The 26453-nt window shown below is 41.8% G+C and overlaps 1 protein-coding gene across 3 annotated transcripts in view; it reads right to left on the reverse strand.

Annotated features, from left to right (window-relative positions):
* The window catches only part of csmd1 (CUB and Sushi multiple domains 1), a 1478446-nt gene that overhangs the window by 985669 nt on the left and 466324 nt on the right, over nucleotides 1-26453 (reverse strand). The window lies entirely within an intron of this gene.

The raw sequence follows: 26453 nt of genomic DNA on the forward strand, positions 1-26453 counted from the left end.
GGCTAAAGGCTGGTCATATGTTTAAAGCTGTGCTTGGCACATGTTTTTACCTCAACAATGCCACCATTTGCTTCACTCCTACGACAAGCATCAAAAAGAAGTCTAACAACCTACACACAGCAGCTGTCTGCTCACCCACCTCTTTTTCTTGCTTGCCGCTAAGGGATCTGGCCTGTACTTAGATGGGAAACATATTTTTAACAAAAAGAAAGTGCACCAGAAATGTCATATATTCTGAAGAGTCAAGTTGTGGAAAAAAAAAACCCAATAACAACCAACCTGTTGGAAATTGAGGAGACAGGAGGGTGCAATGCAGCCTTGTTCAGATGTTATTTACTATTAGAGCAGCTATAAATTGAGTCGCTTCTGGAGTGAGAGAATTGGCCATCTGCAAGGACGTTGCCCAGGGGACGCCCGGATGTTTTGATGTTTTTACCATCCTTGTGGGAGGCTTCTCTCATGTCCCCGCATGGAACTGGAGCTGTCAGAGGGAGCTCATCTGCACTCTCCCTGGGTGGGATTCGAACCTGGCAGCTTTCAGGGCAGCAACCCAACCTTCAAGTCATGAGGCTTTAGTCCACTACGCCATCGGGGGCTCCAGAAGCGACTCAAGTTGCTCCTGACATGAAAAAAAGCTATAAATTAACATGGTTTGTCCTGGTTGAATCTCTACAGGTGGCACTAAAGTCAAGTTGCCTCTTCTGCTCTCTCTATATTATACTAATCCAAATTAAAAGAATGGCTTGGTCCTGTGCAATTGTGCCAGAGCTGGCCCTAGCTATTTTTCAAGTGTAGGCGGACAGAATTTTGGCGCCCCCCCCCCAAACCAATCACTGAAAAATAAAAGCGTTGGATAAGCAAAAATGTTGGATAATAAGGAGGGATTAAGGAAAAGCCTATTAAACATCAAATTACATTAAGATTTTACAAATTAAACACCAAAACATCATGTTTTACAAGAAATCAACAGAAAAAGCAGTCTCGATTCCGCCCCCGTATGTTTTGCGCCCGAAGCGACTGCTTAATTCACCTCATTGTTGGACCGGCCCTGAATTGTACACTGAGAATCAACATACGGAAAGATCCATGGAAAAGTTTTTATAATCCCAAGGACTAGACTGTTCAGCTAGAAACTTCCCAGGCATTGAACATGCACAAGTGCTCTTTCACACACTATGGACCTAGGAAGAAGATACATTATGAATATGACATGGAATTAATGCAGAGTGGTATTATTTTAATTGCCAAGGCTCAGCACTATGTAGACATGGGAGTTGTGGCCTTTTGCTCTCTCTGGCAATGAGTGCTGATGCCTCAGCAAACCATGATTCCTACAATTCCATAGCATTGAGCCATGGCAGTTAAAGTGGCATCAAACTGTATTAATTTCTACAATGTAGATATACTTTCTGTCAAACAGAGATATTGCAAGGTAGGAGAGATCACAGAGATGAAAGGGATACCCTGCATCATCAACATCAACATCAGGTCTCAAGTTGCAGACAAGATATTCAACATTTACACAGTGTGAGGAGAATTATATTTTCAATAAATTGCCTTGCTATCTGGTTTGATTTTTCAAACAGTTCATGTTGCTGGGTTGTTGTATGTTTTCTGGGTTGTATGGCCATGTTCTAGAAGTATTATCTCCTGACGTTTCGCCCACATCTATGGCAGGCATCCTCAGAGGTTGTGTGTACATTCCTACCCTCCTCTCCTTTTAAAAAAACTCTTGAAAATGCACATATGCACTTTAGTGTGTGGAGGGGAGGAGGACTAAAACACTTTAAATGAATGCCACCATTCAGTTGGCTAGCTTATTTCTACCTCATGGCTGCTATGATACATTTTAAGTGAACACCTGTGATAGCCATTTCTAATGTATCTTAACTTTTTTAGGGGGTATGTCTTAATGTTAACTCATGTTATTAATGTTATTCTGTTTTATTGGATTATTTTATGCTGTTTTCTTTGTGATGCTTAATGCCTTAGTTATAAGTTTATTGTTATTATTGCATATTATTTATATTTTGATGTGTTTGTACTTATTTAGGGCATTGAATGTTTGCCCTCTTTTGTGTGTAAACTGCCCTGAGTCCTTTCAAGGAGTCTTATTATTATTATAAATCTGAAAAAATCAAATATTAGGGAAGTAAATGAGAAATTACTTATTTTCTCCCGAGATATCATGAATTCACCACACTAGATTATTTTCTGGTAGGGAATTATAATATTCTTCCCATTAAAGGACTAGCAGTGGGAGAACAGTGGCCATGGGACCATGCCCCCTTATACCTAAAAATAGGATTTGATATCCAAAGACCAGAAAGGAAATGGAGATTTAACCTAATAGTTATCATAAGAGATGATGATAAACAAGGGCTAAGGGAAGAAATAAACTATTCCTTCTGATTACATTGAATGCTGGAATTAAAAGAAAACATAATCTGGGATGACTTTAAAGCAATCATCAGGGTGAAATGTATCTCAATGGAAAGTAGGATTAAGAAAAAATAAAGAGTAAATTAGAGACTTTAAAAGAGGACGGGGGAAAATATTTCAGGAATTTCAAAATAACCGAATGGAAAAAAAAAAGATGGAGGGAGATGAAAAGGCAAATAGAAGATTTAGAAAGTATTAAAATAACAAAAAAAAAATGTTTGTTAAGAATGATCTCTATAAGAATTCTACTAATAACTCAAAGGGATTGGGAAGATACCTTAAAAATAAGAAAGGAAGTTATAGAATAGTAAAACTAAAAAAAACCAAAAATGGTCAACTAAGATTCAAGGACAATGAACTAAGGTAAATCATGGCATGGTACTATGAAAAGTTATATACTGATAAGAAAATGGAAAGAGAAGAGGGAATTGTAACAAATTTCTAGACCCTCAATTACAACTACAGTAGAGTCTCACTTATCCAACACTCGCTTATCCAACGTTCTGGATTATCCAACGCATTTTTGTAGTCAATGTTTTCAATATATCGTGATATTTTGGTGCTAAATTCATAAATACAGTAATTACTACATAGCATTACTGCGTATTGAACTACTTTTTCTGCCAAATTTGTTGTCTAACATGATGTTTTGGTGCTTCATTTGTAAAATCATAACCTAATTTGATGTTTAATAGGCTTTTCCTTAATGCCTCCTTATTATCCAATCTATTCGCTTATCCAACATTCTGCCGGCCCGTTTATGTTGGATAAGTGAGACTCTACTGTACTACTTGAAGGGAAAATAACTACTCAGGAAATCAATAAAGCAATCCAAAACTTTAAATCAAATTCATCTCCCTGTTCAGATGGTCTCACCACAAATTTCTATAAAACTTTTCAAGCTAAAATTGTCCTGAACATATAACAAGGTAATGATACACAAAATAATCCCTGAAACATGGAAAAGATCAGAAATAATAACAGTATTGGAAGCAAATAAGGAAGAAGTTAACCCCCCAATCATACAGACCAATTACATTATGCAATGTATATTACAATTTTTTTACAGAAATGTTAACTAACAGACTAAAAGAGATTACTCAAAATTTAATTGAAGAAGAGCAATAGGGATTGCTTGCTACAAGAACTTAACCTACAAGACGCCTGGAGATTCCTTCACCCACAAGAAAGGGACTATACATTTTTCTCAGATAGGCACCAGGTATGGTCACGAATAGACATGGTCTGGGTATCTAATAGTCTAATAACGAAAATATCTAAACTAGAGATTTTAACAAGGACTCACTCAGACCATTGTCCAATGAGACTGACAATCCATGAAACAAAAAATCCAAGAAAATGGAGGTTAAATGATCTATTATTAAGAACAGAAGAGGATATAGGAAAAAACAAGCTTAATCTGAAAGAATACTTCCATATAAATATGACCCCAGGAATTGCTATCCAAACAGTATGGGACGCCAGCAAGGCCGTCATGAGGGGCCACTTCATTAGACAAAACGCATGGAGAAATAAATTAAGAATCCAAAAATTAAAAGACTTACAAGAAGACATAACGAGGAGGGAAAAAAATCTCAAAAAATCACCCAAAAATCAAAAATTGAAAAAAGAACTAGATCTCTTAAGGTTACAGAAGAATAACATGGAAATGGAACAATTAGCAAAGAAACTGAAATTCATTAAACAGGACTTTTTTCAAAACGCGAACAAGCCAGGTAGATGGCTATCAAGGAAAATAGGGAAGAGAAAACAAAAACAGTTTATAACAAAGATAAACTCTGACGGAAGATGTTATCAGACAGACAAGGAAATTCTAAAACAATTTGAAAATTTCTATAAGACCCTATATAAAAAAAGACCAAATTAAGAAGGTGGACATAATGCAATACTTGGGGGGCAAAAACCTACAGAAGATAACGGACGAACAAAGAGAACTTTTAAATAAACCTGTTGATGAAGAAGAGATAAAGAAGGTAATCAGAAAGATGGACCCAAATAAAGCGCCGGGTCCTGACGGCTTTTCAGTAACATACTATAGGACATTTGAAGAAGAATTAATACCCCATCTGAAAAAACTGATAAATAACATTCTAAATGGAGGAAAACTACCAAACACCTGGAAAGAAGCTAACTTAACAGTAATACATAAAGAAAAAACCGATCCGACTAATGTAAAAAATTATAGACCTATTTCCCTATTGAACGTCGATTATAAAATATTTACCAATATACTAGCAGGAAGAATGAAAGAATTTTTGGGAAATTGGATTAAAGAAGAACAAACTGGCTTTCTCCCGAATAGGCAATTGAAAGACAATGTTAGAACAGTTATAGACATTGTCGAATAGGGATTTATTTTAAAAAGGATGATGGCTGACCCAATCAGGAACATAATAGATATAATCAACCAAGCTACATTAAAGAAAGAAAAATTACTGATATTAAAACTGGATGCTTATAAAGCCTTCGACCCTGCAAACCATCAGTATTTAGCCCAAGTCTGTGAAAATTTTGAATTAGGAAAGAAATTTTTGCAAAGTAGTAATAGAATTATATAAAATAATTAGGCAGAAATAATTGTCAATGGATCCAAATCAATAACTATCAAGTGGAACAAAACAACACTGTCCCCTCTCCCCTAGTTTATTTGACATGGCGATAGAATAATTAATTTATTTGGAAATGAAAAAAAGAATAGAAGGGTTTAAATTAGGCAGGGAAGAAATTAAAGTTAATTTATTTTCCAACAATGCTATAATAATATTAGGTACACCAGAGGAATCCATAAGGGAAGTAGTAAGTATAATTAAAAATTTGAAAAGATATCAGGTCTTGCAATAAATCTTGAAAAATCATGGATTATACATAAACATCTTTCCTGGCAAGAGCTAAAAGAAATCCTACCAATCGTGGGAATAAGATTGGGGAAAAGAAGCTTAAATACGTGGGAGTTTATATCCTCAAAAAATAAATAATATAATACAAATAAACGATACTCAATTATGGAAACAAATTAGTAAGCAAATTCAAAATTGGAATAAATGGAAGTGGGACCTAAAAATAGGATCAGAATAGTTAAGATGATGATTCTCCCAAAATTTCTATTCCTCTTCCAGATGTTACCATTAAATAAATCAAATAAAATAATTTTAAAACGGGACACCTCAATAAAAACCTCAGTGGTAGGAGCCAATAAAAGCAGAATATCCAAGTTATTTTATTCCCTGCAAGAAAATGGAGGATGGGGGCCCCCAACCTACAAAGTTATTTTGAAGCATGCCAACCAGTGACACTTTTAGAATTAGAACTTGACAATACAAAAAAGTTGGATAATAATTGTAAGTCAAAAAAATAGTGGAACCACTAGTCATGTCTAAAGGAAAGGATGAACAGTCAAGAAATAAAGAAAATAAAAGGAAATAAATTATCTTCAACATTAGAATGTTGGAAAAAAGGACAAAACACAAACTCCCATTGAACAAAATAGACAGACTCCCAATAGGAATATTAGATTATAAATGAATTCAGCTATATGGGAAATGGTACTAAATAAAATTAAAATAGCATAACAATGAAAGTGGATATTTTAAATTTGGATGGAACAATGAAAATTGGGGGGGGGGGTTAAGAGACAAATGTGGGTCAAGCAATTGATTGTTACGGCATGCAATGTTGCAAAAGATTACAGAGTGGGGAAAAAAGACAGATTTAGATAGACTATTACAATGGAAAACCGTGAAAAAGGAAAGGAATTATGGGATTCATATATAACAAACTAATACAATTCTATTGTATCTATCTATCTATCTATAATATATATAAAAGAGTGATGGAATCATATAATATATAAAAGAGTGATGGAATCACGGCAGCGGACAAAACAACAAAACTAAACACCCCACAACCTCGAAAAATGACAGCACAACTCCTCATCCACGCCTGTACGTTGATACAACAAAAAGAAAAGAGAAATAAAGTCCTAATTAGATGGAGAGGAATAATTGTTTTTATCCAATTGCTGCCAGTTAGAAGGCTAAGCTCCACCCATTTGGTCTCCTAGCAACCCACTCAGCCTCTTCCACACTCCCTATAAAATACAGATTATCAGATTTGAACTGGATTATATGGCAGTGTAGATTCAAGGCCCTTCCACACAGCTATATAACCCATTTATAATCTTATATTATCTGCTTTGAACTGGATTATCTTGACTTCACACTGCCATATAATCCACTTCAGTGTGCATTTTATACAGCTGTGTAGAAGGGGCATCATATAATCCAGTTCTAAGAAGATAATATAAGATTATAAATATACAGTACAGCCTCACTTATCCAACATAAACAGGCCGGCAGAATGTTGGATAAGTGAATATGTTGGATAATAAGAAGGGATCCAGGAAAAGCTGATTAAATATCAAATTAGGTAATCATTATACAAATCAAGCACCAAAACATCATGTTATACAACAAATTTGACAGAAAAAGTAGTTCCATGTGCAGTAATGCTATGTAGTAATTACTGTATTTACAAATTTACCACCAAAATATCACAATGAATTTAAAACACTGACTACAAAAACTTTGACTACTAAAAGGCAGACTGCATTGGATAATCCAGAACATTGGATAAGCAAATGTTGCATAAGTGAGATTCTACTGTAATAAGAAATAATTACTGTGGCAGAATAATACAGAACAATAAATCTCTAAAACCAGGACAGTAAATAAAAAGCAACACTCTAAAAGCAGGGAAATTGGGAATTCCAGAAAGGAAACAATTAGGACCAGCTAACACCCCCCAAGAAAGCATTCTTCCAGAAAGGAAGCTGAGAAGGGAGTGAAGCAGTGTGTATTACCAAAGTCATTATTATTATTATTATTATTATTATTATTATTATTATTATTATTGTGTTGCTGTGAACCATGAAAATTAATACAATCTGGCTCCAAGTATTAAAAAACACTAAAATCAGAATATATAAAAATTACTGTGCTATAATAAAACAGAACAATACAATCTCTAAAATCAGAACACTAAATAAAGAACAGTACTCTGAATACAGGAGAATTCCACTCAGGAAACAATCAGGGCCAGCTAACACCTCCCAACAAAGTATTCCCATCATCAAAGTCTGGCAAATCCTCTGTTTTCTGAGGCCGACAGACAATAGAAGCACATAAAATATCGCAAAGAACACCACTCCGAAAACAAGGGAATTCCAGACAGGAAACAATCAGGGCCAGCTAACACCTTCAAACAAAAAATTCACTCAGGGAGTTAACAGCCAGGCTTTAAAGCTGCAAGGCCATTACATGCTAATCGTTTTGCCTAATTTCAGCATTCATACTTGCCTTCAACAGACAAAAGAAATATCAGAAATATTGTATATTCACAAGCTTTACGAAATAATATCCCCTGATGGTGCAGCGTGTTAAAGCGCTGAGCTGCTGAACTTCTAGACCGAAACATCACAGGTTTGAATTGGGGGATCGGAGAGAGCCCCCACTGTTAGCCCCAGCTTCTACCAACCCTAAAGTTCAAAAACATGCAAATGAGAGTAGATGAATAGGTACTGCTCCGGCGGGAAGGTAACGGCGCTCCATTCAGTCATGCCACATGACCTTGGAGGAGTCTACGGATAACGCCAGTTCTTTGGCTTACAAATGGAAATGAGTACCAACCCCCAGAGTCAGACAAGACTGGACTTAATGTCAGGGGAAAACCTTTACCCTTTACCTTAACTACCACCAATTCCTCAATACTTTATTTCCCATACCACCATACTTTGCCACAGCAACGCGTGGTCGGGCACAGCTAGTAACCAATATAATTTGAAACCCATCCTGTTAGAAGTATGGAAAGAGGAAATAAACTGTATTCAGGACATAGAACTTTGGATAAATTCAATTTAAAAATGTTAACATGTAAAGATTTTAAAAAATGCAACAGTATAGGACCCCCCAGCAAATAGCCCATACTATAAAAAGAACATCTAAAAACTGTTGGCATGAATGTGGGGAAACTGGAACATTTAGCCATATGTAGACTGTGTTAAGGTACATGAATTCTATAGAAAAATAAAGAGGGAAATGGAGGAATTATTAGAGCAAAAATTGAGTGGAATAAGAAACAGTTTTTATTCTGAAACTGGAAGGGGAAAGCAGCAATAAAGATTAGGCTGAGATAACTAAATATATACTACTAGCTGTGGCCCAAGGTACAGTCTCCCTGGGATGGAAATAACATAAAAATGGGATATACAAAAATGGTATGAATATTTAGTAGACTTTATAATTCAAGATGACACCATGGACAGAAAAAAAATATAAACATATCAATGGATACCCCAGGGGAAAATGGGAAGGGAAATAGAAAAAAACTGATAGCCAAGGCTAAGGGCAACGGAAAATATAAGAAATTGAACCAGACTATCTTTACATTTCAACAAACAGAATAAATGATAAAGGAAATGTATGGCTGTTCCCAGAGGAAGGGAGTGAATGGGAGAAGGAAAGTGAGGAGGAAAATAGTAGAAAAGGAAAGGATACAAGTAGGGGACGAGGACGATTACATATTTTATCTCTTTTTTTTTTTGCTAAATTGTTAAATATATAGACTTTATATGTTGCCTATGTTGTCTTCTAAACTTCCTCATGAGGAAAAGTGGTTATGTTATACTCTACTTGTTTGACCCAAATAAATAAACTAAAAAAATAAAACAAAAACAAGAGAAGCAAATACATGACATCTTCTGGAAGTAGTTCTCTTTTGGTCTTGTGACATTATCAGGTTATCTCAATCTAAGCTGAATCAGGAAAAACTGAATCAATATGCATCAACTCAGTATTCCAGGCAATTAATTCAAGTATGCATATCAGTTATTATTGTGAGGTGGCCTTACAATTGTTATAATTAATGTGAAGTCAAAGAGAAAAATGAGAAAATTGATATTTGGAGATAAAGTAGATATTTGAAGAACAAAGTCTTGCCCAGAAACAGAAGGGAGCTACAGATCCACACGAGCAATATTTTTAACTAACTCCGCCACAAACAAATTTAGGGGATTTGAAAGCAACCTCATTTTTGCAGAAGTATTACTTCTACAGAGGATAACAATAATTCTACACTACAGGAAAAATATGAGTGTTTTTTTTTTAAAGAGGAACTATTTTTGCTTTGATCTTTTGTTTGATAGTGGTAAGTACTTCCTGAAGGTGTTTAAAAGTGAGGGCTACTTTAAAAATTCCCATAGCAATCAAGATAACAAAAAGATTGAAGTTGCTAATGGAAAGGATTAAAGAATTCTACATAGAGCTTGGTTTGCGTTTTTGTCTCTTAAAATGTATTTTCCCCTCTTTTCACAGTTTGAGACACAAGTTCTCTCCCCCCCCCCCCCAACTCAGTATGCACTTCATTTTGCAAGACTTAATTCAGGTTCAGATTAGGTGATCACTATTGTGGAAGACATAAATTAGGTTAGACAATGAACACGGGACTGAGTTCAAGGGCAATAATTTCTTCTAGCAGTCTTTCAAAGCTCAAAGAGTAATGTTACATGCAGATGAGTACTGACACAGAGTGTGTGAAGCTATGGCTAGGTGAAGGGAACATATACTCTGACATACTGTGAACAGAAACAATATCACAAACCTGCCAATACAAAACTCAGAAACAGAGGCCATCTAGAATGTTTGTAGTTGAAAGTAGACAATCAGCATGAAGGTTTTTCTTAAGGAATCAAAGAGAACAAGGCGGCTACCTTTGCTGATTGCCAAAGACTAGAAAAACGAAGAATTCAGTGGAGCTGCTTGGTCCTGACACTTCTAGACAGCCTGCAGAGAGTGCATAACCCCACAATGTTTCGCACCTCTATTGTGAGAACAAGATAATTTTGGTCAGGTTTTTAGCAATTTACTCTGTGTCTCTTGAGCTAAACTAGTATATTTCTCCTTTGCAAAGCAAAGTACAAACACCAAGTTCAAATGGATGGGGCTGGTTGGCCCAAATGATAGAAAGCCACTATTTTCTAAGTTTAAATAATCTGTGCAACAAAGCAATAAACAGCCATAATTCAGCTATGCTATTTACATCAATTAGTTTGCACAAGTATGAACATTCCCTCAGGAATACATATCCTATACATTCACATATCAGTCTAGATATTTTAGATATTTTAGTTAAAAATCAACCCCACAAAACTAGGTCAACATATCCACAGGCCAATGGGTGGTTCACCCAAGAGAAAGCTGTGGAAGAAATTATGAGATCACAAGAGTGAAAGCTGATTCCAAATAGTTTGCTCTTCCCTCTTTCTCTTGTCCAGGTTGAATGCAGTTAAAATATGTTCTGTGTTAAATAAAATGATCCTTATTTAGCACAGTTCTCTGTGGCTGGTCTTGTCAATCCATAGTTGGTTAGCAATAATTTTTAGTTTTAAATGTATAGGATTTTTAAAAAAGTTTTTTTTAAATAGAAATAGAATAAAAATTAATGTGTATATGAAACCATTTTTTTTAAATGTTGTGCATCACCTCAAAAGCCCTTGCAGGAAGTGATATATATCTTCTTTAAGCAATTAAACAAACAAATATAAGATGCCCGGTGGGGAATGATAAAGAAAACTGCTTATGATTTTGCTCACAACAGGGTTGTTGTATGGCCATGTTCCAGAAGTATTAGCATTGAATAAGGTGAACTACAACATTCACACTGGCCTCCAACTGACAAGAGTTCTTCTCTCACCCTGGACTTTCCACAGATATATATAATATAATAATAATAATAAAACTTTATTTATACCCCGCCACCATCTCCCCAATGGGGACTCGGGGCGGCTTACATGGGGCCATGCCCAGACACCATACAATATAACAAAATAAACAGCAAATCATAACACAATATAATAGTGCAAAATCATCGTATATATATTACAACACAAATCGGAGAAAACAATGAAAACCAGGGCAGGCCACATGAACACTTAATTAAAACTCGGGAGAGAGAGACATAGGAATAAGGGAAACAAGGAAATAAAATGGTGAAGCAGTCTAAAGGATAAAATCCAAGGGGAATAGCCAGAGTGATATATTACATTTACTCCCCAAAGGCACATCGGAAAAGCCATGTTTTTAGATCTTTCTTAAAGGCTAACAAGGTGGGGGCTTGCCTAATCTCAGTGGGCAATGAATTCCACAGTCGGGGGGCCACAGCAGAAAAAGCCCTCTCCCTCGTTCCCACAAGACGGGCCTGGGACAGAGGCAGTGGCGAAAGGAAGGCCTCCCTGGATGAACGAAGGGAACGAGCAGGTTTATGGTAGGAGATACGGTCACTAAGGTAGGTGGGTCCCAAACCGTTTAGGGCTTTATAGATGATGGTCTGCACCTTGAATTGGGACCGGAAAGTGAACGGCAGCCAGTGGAGCTCTTTAAACAGGGGAGTAGATCGTTCCCTGTAGCTCGCCCCTGTTATTAATCTGGCCGCCGAGCATTGGACCAATTGTAGTTTCCGGGCCGTCTTCAAAGGAAGCCCCACGTAGAGCGCATTACAGTAGTCCAGTCTAGAGGTAACTAAGGCATGCACCACCATGGTCAAGTCAGACTTCACGAGGTACGGTCGCAGTTGGCGCACAAGTTTGAGTTGTGCGAAAGCCTTCCCGGCCACTGCCGACACCTGAGCCTCAAGCGTCAACGCTGAATCCAGGAGGACCCCCAAACTGCGGACCTGTGATTTCAGGGGGAGTGCAACCCCGTCCAGCACAGGTTGCCACCCAATACCCCGATCAGACGGGCGACTGACCAGGAGGGCCTCTGTCTTGTCAGGATTGATCCTCAGCTTGTTCCTCCTCATCCAGTCTGCCACAGCGGCCAGGCACTGGTTCAGAATCCGAGGGGCTTCCTTGGAGTTAGATGGGAATGAGTAGTGGATTTGCGTGTCATCTGCGTAGAGATGGCAACACCCTCCAAAACTCCGGATGACCTCTCCCAACGGTTTCATGTAGATGTTAAATAGCATGGGGGATAAAATAGACCCTTGCGGGACCCCACAGGTCAATGGCCAGGGGTCCGAGCAGGTATCCCCCAGCTTCACCATCTGGGAACGACCCTCCAGGAAGGACCGGAGCCACTGCAGAACCGTGCCACCAAGCCCCATCCCGGAGAGCCTCCCCAGAAGGATACCATGGTCGATGGTATCGAAAGCCGCTGAGATGTCCAAGAGAACCAGCAGGGTCACACTCCCCCTGTCCAGCTCCCTGCGGAGGTCATCCACCAAGGCGACCAGAGCCGTCTCGGTACTGTGCCCAGGCCTGAAGCCAGACTGCGAGCGGTCCAGAAAATCAGTGTCATCGAGGAACTCCTGGAGCTGCGTGGCAACCACCCGCTCCAGAACCTTGCCCAAAAACGGGAGGTTGGAGATTGGTCTGTAGTTGTTACAAATAGATGGATCAAGTGAGGGCTTTTTTAGTAGTGGTTTTACTACCGCCTGCTTAAAGTAGGATGGAACTGACCCCTGAACCAAAGAAGCATTTATTATGGTTACAAACCAATCCAACAACCCATCTTTGGCCAGCTTGACCAGCCAAGAGGGACAAGGATCCAGAGCGCAGGTGGTCGCCCTCACAGACCCAAGAATCCCCTCCACGTCATCAGGAAGAACAAGCCGGAAAGAATCCCATAAGATCGAACAGACAGGTACCTCGGTTACCTCCGCTGAGACCACAATTGAACCTATAAGCCTTCCTTGCTTAGTTTCTCCATACCTCACAACCTCTGAGGATGCTTGCCATAGATGTGGGCAAAACGTCAGGAGAGAATGCTTCTGGAACATGGCCATACAGCCCGGAAAACATACAGCAACCCTGTGATCCCGGCCATGAAAGCCTTCGACAACACTTTTCTCACAACCTTTTAGCAACACAGCTCCAAAATGAAGATTTTTACAAGGCACCTATTCCTCAATATAGCACAGTCCAAATATTTTATGTCAATTGATCCAAATTCCCCCGCGCAATCGTCAGAGTGACATGTATCTTTTAATTGCAGCAGTAGTGTGTCTTAGCCAGATTAGCCAACATTCACTCAGATCTACTGACAGCAGAATTTTATTGTGCACAGAAAAATTAAAATATTGTTGCACCTTGCCCTTAGCATCAACTAGGACTCCAAAGCAATAATAAAACAGTTTATTTAAGAAAGTACATATAAAAGGGAAAAGACACCAAAAGGGATAAGATTGGCAAAATCCAACAGGTAATCAGTAAAGGTAATCCATAAGTAAAAAGCCCAATCAAGCTGGTGAGGAGTAAAACACTTCAAAGGCAATAAGTCAAATAATCCAAAAAGTGCAGGAAAACAAGAGTCATAACATGAGCATGAATCCAGGGAAACAGGAATCAAAATATGAAAGTGCATTCAGAAAACCCACGAACTTCGGCTAAAACATGAACTGGAAACAGGACTAGAGATCCTCACTACCTACCGTGTTTCCCCGAAAATAAGACAGTGTCTTATATTAATTTTTGCTCCCAAAGATGCGCTAGGTCTTATTTTCAGGGGATGTCTTATTTTTCCATGAAGAAAAATGCACATTTATTGTTGAACAAAAAAATGAACATTGATTATATACTGTACAGTAGTTGTCATCACAAATCAGCATAACCAGACAAACTGAATCCTATCAAGAATTCCTTTTTACTACAAGAAAGTAACAAAACATGAATGGCAAACATGAATGCAATTTTTTGACCTTGACTTTCTGACTTCTTCTGATCTTCTTTCTCACTGAGCCTTTTGGATTTCCTGCAATGAATGTTTTCCTCCTGCAGAAGAAGCCTGGTATCCCTGTCAAACACATCCGCTCTTTCAGATGAGCTATCTCGGTCTTCCAGGCCTTTATCAGGAGTTGCTAAGCTACTTGTGGGCAAAATGTCATCTCCAGCATTTATTGTCCCTCCCTGTCTGCTAAACTCCAAAACAGTTTCACTTACAAGCCCTGTTTCACAAACAGAATCTTGATCTAAAATCTTCTCATTTCCACTGCTCTCCCAGGCCCTCCAGGCTCTGAAATCCCAATCCCCTCATCTTCATCTATGTGAACTACAACAAATATACAGAATGGAATGGCAAATGTTATGGCAGGGCTTCATAAATAATACAACAATATTGGTAGCACATTGCAAGCCCAAAGGCACACTATAGGCAACGGATAATGTTTGTGAGAGATGTCAGATGTCAATAGGAAGCACTTGGGGGTTTAGAGGCATATTTGAGAAGAAAGGGAATAAATAGTCCAAGTGGAGTGTGAACAGAAATTAATATCTTTGCCTGACAGAAAAAAGAGACAAACAGATGAGATGAGATGGGGGGGGGGGGGCAGTATGGGTCAGTTGGAACAATTCAAAGAGAAAAGATATCAGGAGAGATCTCAGAAGAGAATGTATGAATTAAATTCTTCTAGCTGTGGCCATGACTTAGAGACACTATAATAAATATTAACTTGAAACCCACAGAGAGATTCAATTTCAACCACAGATTTCAATCAGCTGTTCAGGTTTAGGCTTACTGCACCCCCCCCCCCCTCCAACCTCTGCAGGGATAGAGGAACAATTAAAATGGTCCACTCCAGGAAGCTTATGGATCTAGATGGATTCCTGACGGCTCTTGGGAAATTCCCGCCACCTCGGTAGGTGATCCTGTTGATGCTTTGGTCTCTCTCTGGAATAGGGAGATGACTAGGGCAGTAGACACGATTGCTCCAGAACGTCCCCTCCCGAAAACCTGAGCCAAACTGGCTCCTTGGTTCAACAAGGAGCTGGTGGTGATGAAATGGGTGAAAGGGGGACTAGAGTGTGTGTGGCGTTTGAATCATGATGAGTCAGACCAAACATGGGCCTACCTAAGAAGATATGTCGCGGCAATAGAAGCTGCAAAGAAATCTTTCTTTGCGGCCAATATTGCATTCACAAAGAACCATCCAGCAGAGCTGTTTAGAGTAGTCAGAGGGTTGTTAAATCCCATCTCCCAAGACGGGATCTCTGACCACTCAGCAGCTTGCTGTGAAGCATGTGCTCAGTTCTGCAATGGCTCCAGTCCTTCCTGGAGGGCTGGTCCCAGAAGGTGTTGCTGGGGAACACATGTTTGGCCCCCCAACAATTGCTTTGTGGGGTCCCGCAGGGCTCAGTATTGTCTCCCATGTTGTTTAACATTTACATGAAGCCGTTGGGAGAGATCATCTAGAGTTTTGGAGTATGGTGTCATCTGTACGCAGATGACATTCAACTCTGTCACTCCTTCCCACCTGTCACTAAGGAGGCTGTGCAGGTCCTGAACCGGTGCTTGGCAGCTGTGTTGGACTGGATGAGGGCAAACAAATTGAAATTGAATCCAGACAAGACAAAGGTCCTCCTAGTCAGTCATAAGGCTGAACAGAGCATAGGCTTACAGCCTGGGCTGGATGGGGTTACACTCCCCCCGAAGGTGCAGCTTGGGTGTGATCCTAGATTCATTGTTGAGCCTGGAACCCCAGGTATCAGCAGTGGCTAGGGGAGCTTTTGCACAACTAAGACTTGTGTGCCAGTTGCGCCTGTACCTTGGGAAGTCTGACTTGGCCACAATGGTCCACGCTCTTGTTACATCCCGAATAGATTACTGCAATGCACTCTATGTGGGGTTGCCTTTGAAGCTTCGCATAGTCCAATGGGCGGCAGCCAGACTGCTCACAGGAGCAGTGTACAGGGAGCATGCAACCCCTCTGTTACGTCAGCTGCACTGGCTGCCAGTCTACTACCAAGCACAATTCAAAGTGCTGGCTTTAGCCTATAAAGCCCTAAGTGATTCTGGCCCAGCTTACTTGTCCGAACGTATCTCCCCCATGACCCACCCCAGAGGTTAAGATCATCAAGGGAGGCCCTGCTCTTGATCCCACCACCCTTGAAAGTGTGACTGGTGGGGGATGAGAGACAGGGCCTTCTCAGTGGTAGCCCCTCGCCTGTGGAACTCCCCAATGAAATCAGAAAAGCCCCTTCCATCTTGTCTTTTAGAAAAAAACCCTTAAAACATGGTTATGGCACCAAGCATTTAAGCAGTATCTACAGCAGTGCAATAATTGAGAACTTTAAGGTGACAGACTAATGGACCGATCCTGGACTTCGATATGGAACTTGTGTGATTTTAACTTTTGTTTTAATTAATTTATGTTTAATGTTTGGTTTTAATTGTAATTGTTATTTTTGGAATTGTACATTGCATCGAATTGCTGCCGATTGTGAGGCCATCTTGAGTCCCCTTTGAGGTGAGAAGGGTGGGATACAAGAATGGGAAATAAATAAATAATAAAATTTAGCCATTTCGCATCCTAAACATTTTCCATCCTTTAAGAAGTTTTCAGTTCTACCAACAATTTTAATTTAAAACATAAATGCACATGTATGTTTTGACAGAGGCATGCAAATAACGGCAACATGACAATAACAAAGAATGTGAGCTATAGGTCAAAATATCTGGAGAGACACAGGTTTGGAGAGCATGGATGAATTTACATTGAATTCAGTCAAACCTCTGACTAAGCATACTTAAGATTGTGCTCATGATGGAGGGGAGCAGGGATTCAAACTGTTTTAAACACTACAAATTGTATAACATATTTAATCAAAATATTGGCAGAAAGTGAGACCCTTGGGCTGTAAAAATTTAAAGGGAGGGAGGGAGGGAGGGGAAAATGTGCTCTTTCCACAACAATATACTTTTTCAAGAGTCACATAATACTTGTTGCATATTTGTCTATGCATGTTCTCCACATATGTACTATAAAGGTAGTTGATTCTTAGATTACTGTTCTAAGTGAGTGCTTGCGATGTGGGAATTTGGAATTGGGAGTTTTATGGGAGTACTGTGAAAATGTAGAATCATACTTAGAAATGTGGTTGTTAAAGGGACTCATCAAAAATGTTCCAGAGAAGCATGTACAAAGTAGATTGAGGTAATTTTTTCATAAATGTCAGCATAGCATGCAAACATGTAGTACTGAGAGCTATGAAATAAAAGCAATGAAAGTTATGAAAGGAAAATGAAAATTACAAAAATCTAGTTTGATAGTGAAGAAAATATGATCCAGAAATACAGATATAACAAGAACTTGCTAGCATATGCCCAATCCAGTTCTCACAGCTTGTTAATGCTGTTGTTATTGAAAGTATTGTTCCTACTTCTACATGACAAAATACATTTGGAATGTGAATAAAATCACAAGGTTTTGTATTTATTTATTTATTTATTTACAGTATTTATATTCCGCCCTTCTCACCTCGAAGGGGAATCAGGACGGATCACATTATATACATATAGAGCAAACATTCAATGCCCATAAACACACAGAACTGAGACAGAGACAGACAGACGCAGAGGCAGTTTAACCTTCCCTGAGGGGATGTTCGATTCTGGCCACAGGAGGGAGCAGCTGTTTCATCATCCACTCTGACGGCCCTTACTCATTCCAACGTCGTAAATTAGTTAAACTTGCCTCCCCACTTTTATAAGTGGTACCTTATTTCCTACTTGATAGATGCAACTATCTTTCGGGTTGCTAGGTCAGCAACAAGCAGGGACTATATTTTATTTTTAATTGATGGGTGCTCACCTTGCCACGGGCTGCCCTCGAACTCATGACCTCATGGTTAGAGTGATTTATTGCAGCAGGCTGCTCACCAGCCTGCGCCACAGCCCGGCCCCTTGTATTGTCTTTTCTGGCACATTTTCTGACACAAAGCAGCATGAAACAACCAAAAATATTGCATTGAAGAATATGTATTGATTATATTTAGCAGGAAGCATGGGTAACCAGAAATACTCCAATTGGTAAGGATGTGAACAGAGCTAGCAACTACTGTCCTCTGTGCCATCCTGTGCTTTCTGGGCTCAGGTAATAATAATAATCTATATAAATAAAAAATGTAATGTCAGTTGAGGGACCTCAAATATCCCAAACTATTTCACTGATTGCTTCAAAATTTGGACACAAGGTGGCATTTGAACTGGTGAGTGTTTTAAGGTATTCACATACCTATTATTACACACCTCACACCCCTCAAACAGGTAAAACCATGCTTAACCATCTGCTGGACAAACAAGCAACAGCTGCTGTTAAACAAATGAGTGTTTAAGTAAGGAGGAGAAGGGTGCACAGAGATGGCGAGGGCTGAGGCAAAATTGAAAGCGGCGGGGGAAAATGAAGGAAGGAAGGTGGTGGAGGGGAAGAAGGGCCTTTCCCTCCACCTTGGAGATTCGGCACAATGGGAATCACCTTCCTGTAGGGAGGTCTGAGGCCTGAGGATTACTAACTGACAGGAAAGGGAAGGGAGGCATTTAGGAAGAGCCTCTTTATGCTTAGGGAAGGGGGCATCTTTGGGGCCCCACACACCAATAGGAATAAATAGGAAGGAGGGGGCACTGAAAAATCACATGGAGGCATGGCCCATGAGGAAGCCACACCCCCTGTCATTCTCCCCAAAGGGGGGGGCAGAGAAAGAGGCAATCTTTTGAATTCTGCAACTCTCCTTACGCTTAGGGAGGGGGGCATCTTTGGGGCCCCACCCAATTACTAACAAGAATTAGAACAGCAATAATAGGGAGGAGGGGCACTGGGGTCACTCACAGGTTGGTTGAGAACCACTGGTATAAAGTGAAAACAAATATATTAAATTGACATGAAACCATTGTCCATAAATAAAACAGTAATTATGTTTAAAGCCAATTAAAACATCTCAGTCACTGCTCTGATTAAGGTAGCTTAGAGACAAAGGATGGCAGTCCCCCTTTCCCCACACCTTCCATGTCACTATGGTCTCTGGCCAAGGCATAGGTTCTACTTTGTCCACCATCATGTGTAGTTTGGTGTCACTGAGCCATAGAGATTCCCTCCCATCTCCACAGCAGTGTAAACAAGCCAGATCAGCCCCAAGCTATGGATCGGTGTAGATCCACCTCAGGCGCTTTGCCAATGCCCGCAAAGTCACCCACGTGACTTAGAGAGGTGGGAGAGAAGGAGGCAGCAATGGTGCCCAGCAATAGCCAGAGCTCCATGGCCACTGCTGTGGTGATAAACAACTACAAATATGAATGCCATCCCATTTCACCTACACTGGCCTGTGTAAACAGTGGGAGCAGTTCTGAATCAGAACCAGCCCAGCTGTTCAAATACACACTCCTGAACTGCAGGGCTGCTTTGTAGTTTCAGGAAACTCATTCTGCAACTTTTGCAAATTTGGGGGTAAAATTGAGTTAGCTTGTTTAACCCTGCATTAAGGACCTGAAAACCCTGAACATCATTTGCTTGCTCAGGAGTGCCTTCTGCCTGACTTCAAGATATGTGATCACTGTAGATAATCTCCATACATTCTGGTATATTGGAAGAAGTGCAGATAAAATCAGTTGTTAATATACTAAAAACAAGAAAATAAGAAAAAGTTAGTTTACTTCCTCTTCCACAAACTCTTTCTCTTTTTGAGTGTGTTTTGGGATCCATTGTAGGGATTAATGAATTATAGACTTAGTTATTAGAAAGTAGAGACTCACACAGTTTTACTACAGTAAACAGAGCATCCCCTGGAGGACACAAATTCTCTGCTATTTAAGAAATGACATTTCCCATCTTTTTCTTCTTTTCTTGGAAATGTTAATTTAAGAATCCCTTTTAACCTGCTTTTCTAACTTGAGTGATATTTTTGTACAGAATCAAGACCTCTGAATTAGGTGGCACCCAGAGCACTGTCTTGTCAGTTTCAGTATATAATATACAAAAAGAAAACAATTGGTAAAGTTAGAAACCTTTGTATAGCTATACAAGAGGCTATTAGTTTTCACTGGGATATGCTCCTGTTTGTTGGTTGGTCTTACAACATTTGCCACCTCATCACACAAGGTAAAATTGGCTCCCTGCTCCTCTTGGACCATGGAGCCTGCCAAGTTCCATCATAGGTGGCAGGTCGTGGCCCCACCCCATTCATAGGCAGAGTGATGAGAAAGTATTGCAAGATACTTCCTCAACAACAACAAAAGATAAATTGAGTTTTGGCCCTTTTACCCTGCCTGATGGGGGAAAAGGGCAATGTGGAAACATGCAAACGCAAAGTGCATGTGCTGCCTCATGGTGACCCTTTCCCCTGTCTGATGGAGGAAGGGACAGGGCGCCAACGCGCCTTATTCTGATGCCCTCATGTGATGCGGGGGGGGGGGGAAATCTCACCTGAATCACAGATTGGTGAAAGTCAGGTTGGTTGCCACTTAAAGCCTGGAATCCTGCCTGCAGACTATGCTTGTGGATGCATTTTTTTCCAAGTAATACAGCACTGTGATTGAAGGCAGGCAAAATCTAGTATTTCTGAGCCACCTCTTTCTCCAATGTTTTTTGTACTTCATGGCTGCTGTGCCCACAGCCTTTTTTCTCCTGATGCTGCTACTGCTGGCATAGTACACCAGCAAGATTTTGGCCAATGCATAGTTTCTGTTAAACTGTCCCTTTTGAGTGAAATGGGTGGGTGGGGAGGTCACCATGAGGCACCACATGCACCTTCCATTTCATTGGTGATTGCTAGCAAAACAGAACTGGGCAACCCATCAATATGATGAGGTCCCTACTCTCTTCATGCACCACTCTAACCTGTAGTCATTTTCATTTTTGTCTTCTCTCCTCCATTATAACATGTACCATGTACCTGCGTAAGGTTTTTTCTTGCTCTGCTAGATCCTGTGGATGTGACTATGTGTCATAATACTTCCTTGTCAATTTGATTATTCAAATAAAGAAATCCACTACTATCTGTCACATCTCACAGCAAAATTCCAAGAAACCCCTATGAATTTTGCTATTGCTGTGTTCTGTTGATTGATCATGCTACATTCCAATTCATGTGCAGTCTTCTCAGTTTCCACTGGAGATAGATGGTATCTGTTAGAACACTGTCTGGTTTTCTTTGACATATAAAATGTGCAAGCCTATCCCCTATGCCCCAGCCAGGGCCGGCCCCACCATAAAGGCCATTGACGCCGCCGCCTCGGGCGCAGGTCCCGGGGGGCGCCGTCAGGCTGGGAGGGAGGCGGGGCACCGCTCTGACGGTGCCCCGCCGCCCGACCAGTGCGCCCTGGCCTTGTGGCTCCCTCTTTCGCCGCCCAGGGAGGGGAGGAGGGATCGCCTCCTTCCCTCCCCGGGCGGCGAAGCCTGCTTCTTTCGCCGCCCGGGGAGGGGAGGAGGGATCGCCTCCTCCCCTCCCCGGGCCGCGAAGCCTGCTTCTTTCGCCGCCCGGGGAGGGGAGGAGGCGATCCCCCCTCCCCTCCCCGGGCCGCGAAGCCTGCTTCTTTCGCCGCCCGGGGAGGGGAGGAGGCGATCCCCCCTCCCCTCCCCGGGCCGCGAAGCCTGCTTCTTTCGCCGCCCGGGGAGGGGAGGAGGCGATCCCCCCTCCCCTCCCCGGGCCGCGAAGCCTGCTTCTTTCGCCGCCCGGGGAGGGGAGGAGGCGATCCCCCCTCCCCTCCCCGGGCCGCGAAGCCTGCTTCTTTCGCCGCCCGGGGAGGGGAGGAGGCGATCCCCCCTCCCCTCCCCGGGCCGCGAAGCCTGCTTCTTTCGCCGCCCGGGGAGGGGAGGAGGCGATCCCCCCTCCCCTCCCCGGGCCGCGAAGCCTGCTTCTTTCGCCGCCCGGGGAGGGGAGGAGGCGATCCCCCCTCCCCTCCCCGGGCGGCGAAGCCTGCTTCTTTCGCCGCCCGGGGAGGGGAGGAGGCGATCCCCCCTCCCCTCCCCGGGCGGCGAAGCCTGCTTCTTTCGCCGCCCGGGGAGGGGAGGAGGCGATCCCCCCTCCCCTCCCCGGGCGGCGAAGCCTGCTTCTTTCGCCGCCCGGGGAGGGGAGGAGGCGATCCCCCCTTCCCTCCCCGGGCGGCGAAGCCTGCTTCTTTCGCCGCCCGGGGAGGGGAGGAGGCGATCCCCCCTTCCCTCCCCGGGTGGCGAAGCCTGCTTCTTTCGCCGCCCGGGGAGGGGAGGAGGCGATCCCCCCTCCCCTCCCCGGGCGGCGAAGCCTGCTTCTTTCGCCGCCCGGGGAGGGGAGGAGGCGATCCCCCCTCCCCTCCCCGGGCGGCGAAGCCTGCTTCTTTCGCCGCCCGGGGAGGGGAGGAGGCGATCCCCCCTTCCCTCCCCGGGCGGCGAAGCCTGCTTCTTTCGCCGCCCGGGGAGGGGAGGAGGCGATCCCCCCTTCCCTCCCCGGGTGGCGAAGCCTGCTTCTTTCGCCGCCCGGGGAGGGGAGGAGGCGATCCCCCCTCCCCTCCCCGGGCGGCGAAGCCTGGTTCTTTCGCCGCCCGGGGAGGGGAGGAGGCGATCCCCCCTCCCCTCCCCGGGCGGCGAAGCCTGCTTCTTTCGCCGCCCGGGGAGGGGAGGAGGCGATCCCCCCTCCCTTCCCCGGGCGGCGAAGCCTGGTTCTTTCGCCGCCCGGGGAGGGGAGGAGGCGATCCCCCCTCCCCTCCCCGGGCGGCGAAGCCTGGTTCTTTCGCCACCCGGGGAGGGGAGGAGGCGATCCCCCCTCCCCTCCCCGGGCGGCGAAGCCTGGTTCTTTCGCCGCCCGGGGAGGGGAGGAGGCGATCCCCCCTCCCCTCCCCGGGTGGCGAAGCCTGGTTCTTTCGCCGCCCGGGGAGGGGAGGAGGCGATCCCTCCTCCCCTCCCCGGGCGGCGAAGCCTCCCTCTTTCCAACCCTGGCCGCGCCTCCCACGCTGCGTGGGAGGCGGGGCCAGGGCGAATAGCATGGGAGGCGGGGCCAACCCTGGCCCCGCCTTCCACCCAGCGTGCCCTGGCCCCGCCTCCCACGCAGCGCGGGAGGCGGGGCCAGGGCACGCTGGTTGGGAGGCGGGGCCAGGGCGCAGGAGGCGGGGCCGGCGGGGGGCGCTTTTCAGCGCCCCCGCTTAATATTTAAATTTATCTCCGACCGGCCCTGGCCCCAGCTTAGATGCTAAGAGTCTAGAAAACTACACAATGCCTGTAGATGTTTCTTAGCTTAGGGAGCTCTAGGAAGCTTTGCAGTTACTGATCTTGCCTGACCAAAATTGCAACCTAGTAGAAAAGCTTGAGCAGAATCTCTTTACAAAGTCTGTGCAGTGCCTACAGATGTGACATAAGGAATATTTTGGCTTAGTCCAACCATCAATTCCACAAAAGAAAGGTAAATCATACTCAAGGGGTTCTTGATATACCAAAACACCACATCAACAAAACTTACAATAAATGTGTGATTTTCCAATGTTTCAAGCAGTTTTTGATGAAAAATTCATTTGTGCAAGAATTTGGGTTTTTAATGCAAAAAAAAAAAATCACTCAGATAGAGAGAAAAAGCGAAAAGGGGGGCGGGAGCTAGAAGCCAGAAGTGCACTGTGGAACTTAGTCATTCTTGCATGAATGAAAAAGTGAAGACTGATATTCCCACATATAGTTGAAATGGCTGAAGGGAATTTACAAATAATAAATTGGAGACTAGCCAAATGCTATCCCAAGGTCTTCAGATGAGCTCAAAAATACACCACATTATTATACCAAGGTTCTTGAACTTCATGGACTCGTTCAACCAAACTTTCTAGAGGTTTAAAATACAATCTTTGTAGTCTTTGTTACACTCTGTCAAGCCTGCTACTAGTGTTCACAGATTAAATAAACAACAAAGGAACCCTTTCAATTTTTATATAGTTTTGCCAAAACAATTTGCTGTTTGATGGAACAGTATATTTTGTGGAAAACATGCCGATTTTCCACAAAAACTCACAGAAATTCAGATGAGCGGTAAGGTCTACCATATGGTGATACAAAGAAAACAAAGCACTCAACTAGCCCAGAGTTGCTAGTCGCTTTTAGTTAACAACTTTGCTCAAGTCTGAAGGATAATAACCATCTAATAGTCGCAGATGACCCAGATTTTAAACCTTCATAAACTACTGAGATCTGATATAAATAACTGTTTCCACACCAAACAACTTCAAACAGAGGGTGAAGGCAATTATAAATTATGCAAGCTAATCTAAACTACAGAAGACTCATTGAATGAATGAAATGTTTTTATTTATCATTCAGCAAATTATTTCATGAGTCTACTGTAAATGGCGCGAGAAAGCCTATGTAACTCACAGAAAGCCATCTTGCAAATGTGTACTAGGAAGGACTCTAGATGAGATAGTTTCAGAATTTTAAATTTGCACGGAAATTTCTCCATTTTCATTACCTCTACTGATAAGTTAGGGTAGAAACACCATGAAACCAAAACAGAGGCCTATTCAAGAACAAGACTTTTGAATACACATGAATATGATTACTTATAACAGTTCAATTCTATGAATGAACTATGTATGTACCAAGAAACAAATTTCATCTCTTACAAACCAGCCCGGGCACTGTGGTCAGTGGAGGAGAGCCTGCTCTCAATCCCACCCCCATCTCAAGTACGGCAGGTGGGAATGAGAGACAGGGCCTTTTCAGTGGTCGCTTCCCACCTCTGGAACTCCCTGCCTAAAGAAATAAGGCTGCCCCCCTCCCTCCTCTCCATAACAACATATGGAGAGAAGGAGGATTAATTAATGTGAGACCACTTCCAGACACTGGTTGAGAACTATGATGTATCTGGGCTCTGTTAGTCAATGTCAGCTCAATTTACCACCATAGACCACATAATCCAACCCACACAACTGAACTTCAGTTGGCTTTTGTAAATTACTGTGAACGTTTATTTAGATTTTATGTCACTATATAATTCTTGTATGAGTCTTGTATTGGTTTAATTTATCGGTGTTATGCTCAATTCACTGATATAAGGTTTATTTTGATGTTAGGTTATTAACACTGTTTTCATATGTGGGGTCTTTTCGGGATTATATGCCAATGTTTATCTGTTTTATGAAGGCATTGAATGTATGCCATTGTTTGTTGAAATCAACTTTGAGTCCCTTCTGGAAGATAGGGCAGAATAGAAATAGTATCATTATTCAACTGAATTTGTTAACAAGTAAGGATATAAGGATTATAACCTTGGGATACTATCCTTTGAATCTCAACTTTTATTTATAAAAAGGATTGTGTCCTAAGATGTTATTTGTCAATATTCCATGTAAATTTGACAAATATATATCCATAACCAAAACAAACAGAATTTCTTTATTTTGTGAAGCTCATTCGAATTCATATCCCACTGATATGAATTGATATAGTCTCATTTGAATATGCATTTGGAATGTGAATGGATTCCTAAGGGGAATTGTCAACCTATGCTCTGAACTACCTTCAGCTCAATATCATTTTTTTTTTACGACTGATTCAACAGGATGGAAATTTCAATGTAAAATCCAGTGCAAAAAATCCTCACAAGGGCAATAGGTTTTTCACTCCAGAAAACTGGAGAAAGAAAACAATACAATGGGAGAAAATATGTGCATCAATAGAAGATGCTGAAAGAAAGATTTTTCATCTTTCAACATAGCAACTTTTAAAAAAAACCCCTAAAATGTCACAAATTTATTCATACTATTTGTAGACTCATAATAAATAATGTATATTAGTAAGAGAGAACAGTTGTTCAAATAGATATAAAAGAAAACTATTGTAGAGTTTCTTCACAAAATTGACTAGGAAATTTTCATTCATCCATAAAGGCCATGTTCATTCAGAAGTTGCAAAACAAAATAAATATAATAAAAACTTTAAAAATGCTTATACTGTCTTATTTAAAGATCTACAAGATTAGACATCAAAAGTTAGTCTTGTACTAAATGAAGTATATTTTCCATCTTTCCTAGCACCCAGAGAAGACATCAGAATGCTTATCCATGATCCATTTTCAAGCATTAAACAAACCACAATAGATGAACAAAATAAAGATCTGAATTTTCAAAGTATTCTTTCTAAATATAATCAAAGAAAGAGATAAATGAAGGAAAAGTCCAAAATCAGTGTGCAAGGCTTTCAATAATTCTGGTCCAAACACTGCAAAC

This window comes from Anolis carolinensis, chromosome 1 (assembly GCF_035594765.1).
Source record: "Anolis carolinensis isolate JA03-04 chromosome 1, rAnoCar3.1.pri, whole genome shotgun sequence".
NCBI lineage: Eukaryota > Metazoa > Chordata > Lepidosauria > Squamata > Dactyloidae > Anolis > Anolis carolinensis.